The sequence below is a fragment of the Brassica napus genome, chromosome C5 (assembly GCF_020379485.1).
Source record: "Brassica napus cultivar Da-Ae chromosome C5, Da-Ae, whole genome shotgun sequence".
Taxonomy (NCBI): Eukaryota; Viridiplantae; Streptophyta; class Magnoliopsida; order Brassicales; family Brassicaceae; genus Brassica; species Brassica napus.
Window position 1 is genome coordinate 54,486,895 of NC_063448.1, and position 11,451 is coordinate 54,498,345.

The following is an 11,451-nucleotide window of genomic DNA, read 5'->3' on the forward strand; positions in this document are numbered from 1 at the left end:
GAAGAATATATTTCCAGACATCTTATTTCTCTCTGAAACCAAAAATCCCGACAGCTTCGTACTTAACAAAACGAAGAAACTCGCGTATGAAAACTATCACCTAGTCTCTCCGACGGGACATGGTGCAGGAGGACTGGCTCTCTTTTGGAAGCAGGAAATCAAATTAAGTGTAATAAGCTCATGTGCTAATCTTATTGACACTTGCGTTGAATATGAAGGGAAAATCTTTTATGCTTCGTTTATATATGCTGATACCGATAAACCGACGAGACGCATCTTCTGGGATCAGCTCCTATCCCTAAACTCAGCTCGCTCAGCGCCATGGTTCATCACAGGCGATTTCAACGATCTGACCTGCAATGCTGAGAAAGTAGGTGGACCCGAAAGACCTGAAAGCTCATTTACCGACCTGCGCACCTTTCTCGCTGAAGGCGATTTATATGATCTGCAATACTCTGGTGATTGCCTTTCATGGCGTGGAAAAAGAGGAGATTATCTTGTCCGGTGTAGACTAGACAGAGCAGTTGCAAATGGTGACTGGGCGGAACTCTTCCCGAAAGCACGATCACAGTACTTGACTTATGAGGGCTCAGACCATAAGCCAATAGTCTCCTTTTTTGAACCTGACAAGCGAAAGCGCCAGGGTCTGTTTCGCTTCGACAGGAGACTAAGGGATAACCCTGAAGTGAAAGCACTCATAAGCATGGAATGGAGCTCAACAAGACATATGTCTGTCAATGACAAAATATGCTCTGTTCGATCCACCATTGTTGAATGGAGCAAGCAACAATACCACAACAGTAGGCTCCTCATCGAGAAAAAGAAAGAGCGATTGGAAGAGGCATTGACAAGCCCTGCAAACGACACTGAGCTGATAGATAAAGTGTCCCACGAACTAAACTCAGCTTATCTCGCAGAGGAAGCTTACTGGAGACAACGGAGCCGTCTTCTATGGCTTAGCCTTGGAGACCGGAACACAGGATTTTTTCACGCAACCGCAAAGAACCGGAAGAGAGCTAATGCTTTCTCGGTGATTGAAGATGAAGAAGGCACATCAGTCTATCAAGAGGACCAGATTGCTAAGGTTATTGTCAAATACTTCCAGAAGTTATTCTCTTCTATTGTCGGTAGAAGAGAAGAGACAGTCAATTACGCCTTGTCGCCTATGGTGACGGCTGAACAGAACGAAAAGCTGATACAGGTCCCATCAGCTTCAGAGATTAAGGAAGCAGCTTTCTCTATACACGTAGATAAGGCACCAGGCCCGGATGGATTCTCGGCTGGGTTTTTTCACTCGAACTGGGACAACATAGGCGGGGAAATTGTCAAGGAAATCCAGGAGTTCTTCATCACTAATAGACTGCCGGCGAAAATTAACGACACTCATATCCGTCTCATACCGAAAGTTCAGAGCCCACAAACGGTAGCAGAGTACAGGCCCATCGCACTTTGTAATGTGTATTACAAGATAATCTCGAAGATTATGACGAAGCGCCTCCAGCCCCTTCTATCCGGGATCATTTCCGAGAACCAGTCTGCTTTTGTCCCGGGACGAGCCATCTCAGACAATGTCTTGATCACACATGAAGTCCTCTGATGTTAGGAGTTTTCAAGGCTCCTAAGACAAATGTTGTAGTATAAAAGATTGTCGAACCAGTTCTGAGGGATATCAAAGCACTGAGAATGCAAGTACTCGCTTAATCTAAGTGCAACCAATGATTTGGATGGGTTTTAAACTACTACTAATACTATAAAACAATAACAAAATGATACTTTCTTGACTAAGGGAAAAGAGAACTCATGGGCATAGGGATTAGACCTTGGGTGATCAAGTTTCGAACTAAGGATGACAAATGATCAATCAAACTATCGACCTTAAGCCTAGACACAATTCTAAGCAAGCTCTATGTCTAGATAAATGCTCATTTGCTAACATATCTCAAACATCAAATGTCTTTGGTTGAATAATATGAAAGCAATCATTACTAACAAGTCTATTAGCTATCTTAGCACCTTTAACAACAAATGTCTTTGGCAAAGTATACTAAAAGCCTAGGAGAGTTGTCTCAGGCATTTCATCAAACACCTTTCGGGTGGGAAATGCCTATTGATCAACTTTTGAGTGGCCAACTCAGAAGATGCATTAGGAATACTCTACTAGCAAGGAACAAGAATGATCTACACTAAAACATCCTAGAACTAACCTAATCACCCTTAATCTCCCTAACCCATGAATTCAAAAGGTGATTACTCACTAATCTCCATGATTCCTCTTAAACCCATATTGGATTTCAGATTAATCATGTAGAGAAATAGATAAGAAATCAACAAGAACACAAGAACATAACAATCAAAATCCAAGAGATGAACTTCTCAAGAGAGTTTTTGTGTATTTCTCAATAGATCAAAAGATAATCTGCCTGGTGGCTCCCAAAGATGTTTAAAACATAGGTTTTAGAAATGTAAAACGTCCAAAATAAATTGCAAAAAGGTCCTTGAGAAGTCATGATTTTCGGCAGCAAAATAACGCGGAGCGACTTGCAGGTGTCGCTCCGGAAGGTCGCTCCAGGGCCGATTTTTGGTGTCTCCGGGCGAGAGGTCCCGAGCGACTTTGGTGTGTCGCTCCAACGGGTCGCTCTGGATCGGGAGCGACCTTGATAGGTCGCTCTGAGAGGTCGCTCCAGGGTCATCTAAGACTGTTCGGAGTGACGAGAACGCGAGCGACTTCATGGCGTCGCTTTAGGAGGTCGCTCCGAGAGGAGTGTGAGATGCGAGCGACCTCGGCGCGTCGCTCTGGGCAAGTCGCTTCACGGGGTGAGTATGGCGAGCGACTTCACGGGGTCGCTCCAGCTAGGTCGCTCTGAGAGGTGCTTTGGAGCGACCTCATGACGTCGCTGCGGAACCTCGCTCCCCTGCTCTGCTCGTCCAATGATCACATATTTCACCTCCTTTGAGCTCCAAATGCATCCAAATAGCCCCAAGAACTCCATGTGGCACTCCAACACCTGATAGAGACTCATGTATGCAAAATGTAACCTAAACATGACTAAATCCTAGTCTATATGATCAAAATGCACATGGATGAATGGATAAGATAATGAAAATATGCAAGATATCAACTCCCCCAAACTTGTTCTTTTACTTGTCCACAAGTGAACTTTCTAGAACTCATAGGGAGAGAGGTTTGAAGGTGGGAGCTCATAGCCAAAAGAAACACAACTAGTACTCGATTCAACATCTAATCCAGCATGAGCACACTCTCTTATTACACTCTAGCTTCTCTAGGTCTATCTCAACTCTTTTTGCCCTTACACTTATCATCAAGCATCCACACATTCAAATCAACCAACTCTCACATTCATTAAGCACAAAACATCAGGTGAATTCTTGCAAATGGTCAATTGGTCCAAGTCATTTGGTTGGGTGAGGGAAGACTTTTATTCAAGTGATTCAAGAGGTTCGAAACATAAAATCTTTAAGGTGGTTTACTCTCGAAACAAGTAGCCTTGACATTGCACATAATATATCTAAGAAAGGGATCAACTCATGCATACAATGCTCAATCTCCATTGTTCTACCCTTTTCCCAAACATACAAATCACACAATCATTTCCCAATGTCAAAACCAACTCACACCTCTCACCAAAAGATCCTAAGAACATCAACTCTTTCTCTTTGAAATCTACAAGGGATTTTTCACAACCTCAAAACATTTCTTAGCTCCTAACAACTTTGCTAGCCCCTTTTTTTTTTTTTTTTATATATTTTTTTTTATTTTAATTTTTTTTTTTTAGATGGGGGCCAAGACTTTTCATAACTTGAGCTAGAAGTTTTTCTACCTATCCCAATAAGACAATTCACTTAAACACAAAGAGTCATTTCTTTTCCTTTTTCATTGCTCCCAAATCATAATCACAACTCTCACCCCCCACCTATAGCTAGACAATAAAGTGCCCAATCTAGCAAGAATGAAGATCAAGCATTGTCGTTCCCGATACTCTCAACATTATGCACATGTAAGACTTTCCGAAGAAGGCCTCACTCATCAAACAATGAAAGCTTAAAAGAAGGGAAAGGTTTTGGGAGTGGTCTACCACTAGAGTTTGTCAAAATAAGATTGGCATAAAGGATGTGACAACTCAAGTGTGTATAGCCATGACTCAGTACACAAGGGACCATGAGCAAGAAGCATTAAGTTCGTTCAGTTCAAATAAGGTTGTAGTTGGCTTCAAAGACTGAGTTTCAGCAATCAACAAGTTTCAGGAAGAGTCTTCAAGGCTCGAAGCATACAAGTGTTTTTGAGAGGTGCAAAAGCTACTCAGGTGCAACGTAGTGTTCTTTACAAGGCATTTAAAATCATTGCTCCCAATGCAACCTATATGCTCTAGACTCTCCTAGAAATGCCAATGATGCAAACTAAATGAATTTTTTTTATGCAAATATATATGTATAATGCAATGCATGAGACTCAAAATCATCAAAGCAAACGTGATCAAATACTTGGTACCTCCCCCAAACTTAAATGACACAGTCTCTGTGTTGTCAAGGAGAGAGAGATACCCAAAAAGAGAAAACTAATATGCAAAATGGTATATACAAGGAAAAGTAGTGGGTTACCTTCTATGGAGAATGAGTAGAGGGAGATGCTCCCTCCTCGTCGTCCTCAGGTGGTAACTCTTCAAGGTGCTCATCAGTAAGAGTGCCCATCTCTTCAATGTAGAAGGCTTGCCCGAACACAGTTGGTTTCTTCATTTTCTCCTTGATGTCAAAGTGGAGAACATGCCCTTTACCCAAATGGAGATCAATCGTGCCCTCTTTCACCTTAACAATTGCTCCTGCTGTAGCTAAGAATGGCCTTCCAAGAATCAATGGGTCCTGAGCCTCCTCACCCATCTCAAGCACCACAAAATCTGTAGGTATCTCATATTTTCCAATCTTCACAGGTAGGTCCTCTAAGATGCCCACAGGGTACTTCACTGAACGATCAGCTAACACCAGAGAGAGTTTACACTTCTTGTACTGAGTGAATCCAAGCTTCTTTGCAACAGACAAAGGCATCACGCTGACACTAGCTCCCAAATCGCAGAGACATTTCTCAAATATCATAGGTCCAAGAGCACAAGGTAGTGTGAAGCATCCTGGATCCTCTAACTTCTCTGGAACATCAAGCCTTTGGATGATGGCACTGCACTCATGGGTAAGAATCATCATGCTTTCCATTTCTTTTTCTTTGCAGCTACAACATCTTTCAGGAACTTGTTGTATTGAGGAATCAACATGAAAGCATCGATGATGGGCATTGCAACCTGAGCTTCACTCATTTGCTTTCAAACAAAGCCTTGTACTTCTCTAGCAGCTGCCTCTTGAATCTACCAGGGAATGGTAGTTTGGGTTCATAGGGAGGAGGAACAAAAGAATTCTCACTTGCTGGAGCAAGAACTTCACCATCTTTCACTGTTTTCTTCTCTTCCCCAACCTTTCCTTTACCCTTAGCTTCCACAATCTTCTCCAAGATTTCATCATTGATTTTCTCATCAACAATCACCACTTCATCATCTAAGTTGATGGCCACCTCCTCACCTACTTTCTCAGCATCCCTGGTGAGGGTTGTAGGAGGTAACTGCTTACCACTCTTAAGGGTGATAGCTTTGGCCTCCTTGGGGTTTTGGTCAGATTTTCCAGGTAGAGATCCTTGCTGGCGAGTCTGGTGAGTGTTCATGGAAGCAAACTGATTCTCTAAATTCTTGACTGTAGAAGCAAGATGTGAGAACTTGTTGTTGAGCTCATTGTAGCTCCCATCAATCTTGGAATGAAGGTTCTTCAACTCATAACCAACATGCTTCTCACTTCTAGTCTGAGACTCCAAGATTTGTTTCAGCAGGGTGTCAGTGCTGCTCTCTTGAGGAGCAGAGGAACCAGATGAGGGGTTTTGCTGAGGTTGATAGCTGCCTTGCTGGTTGTTTCGAGGCGGATAACCACTCTGTTGGTTGTTGGGATAGGATTTCTGTTGGTAGTTGTTGTACTGAAAGTTGGGCTCTTTTTTGTACCAGCTACCATTGTTGTTGATGAAACACAGCTCTTCCTGACCTTCCAAACCCTCAACCTCATGGACAACAGGTGGTGTCTCTTGGCTTGGGTTACCAACAAAGTGCAGCTGCTCTTGTGTGGCTTTATCAGCAAGGAGGATGTCTATCTTATCCTGTAGAGCTTTCAACTCTTTCCTCGTCTGCTTATCATCTGTTCGACTGCCTTTGTCGTGGTCTCCACTGTAGACTGCATCACTCTTTACCATGTTGTCAACCAGCTCCTCTGCATCTTCCTCAGTTCTCCCCAAGAAGAACCCATTGCTAGCTGTATCCAGTCTGGCCCTGTACTTAGGAAGAGCACCACGGTAGAATGTGCTCAGCAAGCTCTCCTTAGAGAAACCATGGTGTGGGCATTGAGCTTGGTAGCCCTTGAATCTCTCCCAGGCTTCACTGAAGCCTTCCAAGTTCTTCTGTTGAAAACTGGAGATCTCATTTCTCAGCTTAGCAGTTCTTGAGGATGAGAAGAATTTCTCCAAGAATGCTCTCTTGCATCATCCCAAGTGGTGATAGAGTCGCTGGGTAGAGACTTCTCCCACTGACGTGCCTTATCCCCAAAGAGAAAGGGAATAGCTTGAGCTTTAAGGCATCTCGGACACACCATTGGTTTTTGACAACCCACAGTAGCTGTCGAACCTGTCCAAGTGATCAAATGGGTCCTCTAGAGCCAAGCCATGATACTTGTTGTTCTCGATCACGTTGAGGAGTCCTGACTTGACCTCAAAGTTGTTGGCTGCCACAGCCGGTGCTCGGATTCCCAGTCTATGACCATGAATGTTGGGCCGGTCATAAGTACCAATGGGTCGAGCTGCCCGCGGTTGGTGTTCTGCCCCTTGCGGTGGATCTGCCATATCAATATCCAATCGCTGCAAGTGGGCTTGTTGTTCTTCTTCTCTTCTAGCTCTAACACACTCCCTCTCTAAAGCTCTGATGTCTGCTACTATTGGAACTAGGTTTGATGGACCCCTGCTCCTCAAGTTCATACACCTGAAAGTTAAAGGTAGGTGAAGAAGAAGAATCAGTAACAAAAGAAAATAAAAATGACTTAGTCTCAAGTAAGTGACTAAATCTCAATGTTCAAATCTACTCAGAATTTGGCAACGGCGCCAATTTGATGTTAGGAGTTTTCAAGGCTCCTAAGACAAATGTTGTAGTATAAAGATTGTCGAACCAGTTCTGAGGGATATCAAAGCACTGAGAATGCAAGTACTCACTTAATCTAAGTGCAACCAATGATTTAGATGGGTTTTAAACTACTACTAATACTAGAAAGCAATAACAAATGATACTTTCTTGACTAAGGGAAAAGAGAACTCATGGGCATAGGGATTAGACCTTGGGTGATCAAGTATCGAACTAAGGATGACAAATGATCAATCAAACTATCGACCTTAAGCCTAGACACAATTCTAAGCAAGCTCTATGTCTAGATGAATGCTCATTTGCTAACATATCTCAAACATCAAATGTCTTTGGTTGAATAATATGAAAGCAATCATTACTAACAAGTCTATTAGCTATCTTAGCACCTTTAACAACAAATGTCTTTGGCAAAGTATACTAAAAGCCTAGGAGAGTTGTCTCAGGCATTTCATCAAACACCTTTCGGGTGGGAAATGCCTATTGATCAACTTTTGAGTGGCCAACTCAGAAGATGCATTATGAATACTCTACTAGCAAGGAACAAGAATGATCTACACTAAAACATCCTAGAACTAACCTAATCACCCTTAATCTCCCTAACCATGAATTCAAAAGGTGATTACTCACTAATCTCCATGATTCCTCTTAAACCCATATTGGATTTCAGATTAATCATGTAGAGAAATAGATAAGAAATCAACAAGAACACAAGAACATAACAATCAAAATCCAAGAGATGAACTTCTCAAGAGAGTTTTTGTGTATTTCTCAATAGATCAAAGAGATAATCTGCCTGGTGGCTCCAAAAGATGTTTAAAACATAGGTTTTAGAAATGTAAACGTCCAAAATAAATTGCAAAAAGGTCCTTGAGAATCATGATTTTCGGCAGCAAAAAAACGCGGAGCGACTTGCAGGTGTCGCTCCGGAAGGTCGCTCCAGGGCCGATTTTTGGTGTCTCGGGCGAGAGGTCCCGAGCGACTTGGTGTGTCGCTCCAACGGGTCGCTCTGGATCGGGAGCGACCTTGATAGGTCGCTCTGAGAGGTCGCTCCAGGGTCATCTAAGACTGTTCGGAGTGACGAGAACGCGAGCGACTTCATGGCGTCGCTTTAGGAGGTCGCTCCGAGAGGGGTGTGAGATGCGAGCGACCTCGGCGCGTCGCTCTGGGCAAGTCGCTTCACGGGGTGAGTATGGCGAGCGACTTCACGGGGTCGCTCCAGCTAGGTCGCTCTGAGAGGTGCTTTGGAGCGACCTCATGACGTCGCTGCGGAACCTCGCTCCCTGCTCTGCTCGTCCAATGATCACATATTTCACCTCCTTTGAGCTCCAAATGCATCCAAATAGCCCAAGAACTCCATGTGGCACTCCAACACCTGATAGAGACTCATGTATGCAAAATTTAACCTAAACATGACTAAATCCTAGTCTATATGATCAAAATGCACATGGATGAATGGATAAGATAATGGAAATATGCAAGATATCAACTCCCCAAACTTGTCTTTTACTTGTCCACAAGTGAACTTTCTAGAAACTCATAGGGAGAGAGGGTTTGAAGGTGGGAGCTATAGCCAAAAGAAACACAACTAGTACTCGATTCAAAAATCTAATCCAGCATGAGCGCACTCTATTATTACAATCTAGCTTCTCTAGTCTATCTCAACTATTTTTGCCTTACACTTATCATCAAGCATCCACACATTGAAATCAAACCAAACTCTCACATTCATTAAGCACAAAACATCAGGTGAATTCTTGCAAATGGTCAGTTGGCCAAGTCATTTGGTTGGGTGAGGGAAGACTTTTATTCAAGTTATTTCAAGAGGTTCGAAACATAAATCTTTAAGGTGGTTTACTCTCGAAACAAGTAGCCTTGACATTGCACATAATATATTAGAAAGAAAGGATCAACTCATGCATACAATGCTCAATCTCATGTTCTACCCTTTCCCAAACATACAAATCACACAATCATTTCCCAATGTCAAAACCAACTCACACCTCTCACCAAAAGATCCTAAGAACATCAACTCTTTCTCTTTGAAATCTACAAGGGATTTTTCACAACCTCAAAACATTTCTTAGCTCCTAACAACTTTGCTAGCCTCTTTTTTTTTTTTTTTTTTTTATATTTTTTTTTTTTTATATTTTATTTTTTTTTTTTTTTAGATGGGGCCAAGACTTTCATAACTTGAGCTAGAAGTTTTTCTACCTATCCCAATAAGACAATTCACTTAAACACAAAGAGTCATTTCTTTTCCTTTTTCATTGCTCCCAAATCATAATCACAACTCTCACCCCCACCTATAGCTAAACAATAAAGTGCCCAATCTAGCAAGAATGAAGATCAAGCATTGTCGTTCCCGATACTCTCAACATTATGCACATGTAAGACTTTCCGAAGAAGGCCTCACTCATCAAACAATGAAAGCTTAAAAGAAGGGAAAGGTTTTGGGAGTGGTCTACCACTAGAGTTTGTCAAAATAAGATTGGCATAAAGGATGTGACAACTCAAGTGTGTATAGCCATGACTCAGTACACAAGGGACCATGAGCAAGAAGCATTAAGTTCGTTCAGTTCAAATAAGGTTGTAGTTGGCTTCAAAGACTGAGTTTCAGCAATCAACAAGTTTCAGGAAGAGTCTTCAAGGCTCGAAGCATACAAGTGTTTTGAGAGGTGCAAAAGCTACTCAGGTGCAACGTAGTGTTCTTTACAAGGCATTTAAAAATTGCTCCCAATGCAACCTATATGCTATAGACTCTCCTAGAAATGCCAATGATGCAAACTAAATGAATTTTTTTTTATGCAAATATATATGTATAATGCAATGCATGAGACACAAAATCATCAAAGCAAACGTGATCAAATACTTGGTACCTCCCCCAAACTTAAATGACACAGTCTCTGTGTTGTCAAGGAGAGAGAGATACCCAAAAAAGAGAAAACTAATATGCAAAATGGTATATACAAGGGAAAGTAGGGGGTTACCTTCTATGGAGAATGAGTAGAGGGAGATGCTCCCTCCTCGTCGTCCTCAGGTGGTAACTCTTCAAGGTGCTCATCAGTAAGAGTGCCCATCTCTTCAATGTAGAAGGCTTGCCCGAACACAATTGGTTTCTTCATTTTCTCCTTGATGTCAAAGTGGAGAACATGCCCTTTACCCAAATGGAGATCAATCGTGTCCTCTTTCACCTTAACAATTGCTCCTGCTGTAGCTAAGAATGGCCTTCCAAAAATCAATGGGTCCTGAGCCTTCTCACCCATCTCAAGCACCACAAAATCTGTAGGTATCTCATATTTTCCAATCTTCACAGGTAGGTCCTCTAAGATGCCCACAGGGTACTTCACTGAACGATCAACTAACACCAGAGAGAGTTTACACTTCTTGTACTGAGTGAATCCAAGCTTCTTTGCAACAGACAAAGGCATCACGCTGACACTAGCTCCCAAATCGCAGAGACATTTCTCAATATCATAGGTCCAAGAGCACAAGGTAGTGTGAAGCATCCTGGATCCTCTAATTCTCTGGAACATCAAGCCTTTGGATGATGGCACTGCACTCATGGGTAAGAATCATCATGCTTTCCATTTCCTTTTTCTTTGCAGCTACAACATCTTTTAGGAACTTGTTGTATTGAGGAATCAACATGAAAGCATCGATGATGGGCATTGCAACCTGAGCTTCACTCATTTGTTTTCAAACAAAGCTTTGTACTTCTCTAGCAGCTGCCTCTGAATCTACCAGGGAATGGTAGTTTGGGTTCATAGGGAGGAGGAACAAAAGAATTCTCACTTGCTGGAGCAAGAACTTCACCACCTTTCACTGTTTTTTCTCTTCCCCAAACCTTTCCTTTACCCTTGGCTTCCACAATCTTCTCCAAGATTTCATCATTGATTTCTCATCAACAATCACCACTTCATCATCTAAGTTGATGGCCACCTCCTCACCTACTTTCTCAGCATCTTTGGTGAGGGTTGTAGGAGGTAACTGCTTACCACTCCTGAGGGTGATAGCTTTGGCCTCCTTGGGTTTTGGTCAGATTTTCCAGGTAGGGATCCTTGCTGGCGAGTCTGGTGTGAGTGTTCATGGAAGCAAACTGATTCTCTAAATTCTTGACTGTTAGAAGCAAGATGTGAGACTGTTGTTGAGCTCATTGTAGCTCCCATCAATCTTGGAATGAAGGTTCTTCAACTCATAACCAACATGCTTCTCACTCTAGTCTGAG

The 11,451-nt window shown here is 42.4% G+C and overlaps 1 non-coding gene across 1 annotated transcript; it reads left to right on the forward strand.

Annotated features, from left to right (window-relative positions):
* Window positions 1-6,422: 6,422 nt before the first annotated feature.
* Window positions 6,423-6,529, forward strand: LOC125588247. Its single transcript, XR_007324635.1, has one exon. It is a non-coding gene; the product is annotated as a small nucleolar RNA R71 (small nucleolar RNA).
* Window positions 6,530-11,451: the final 4,922 nt, after the last annotated feature.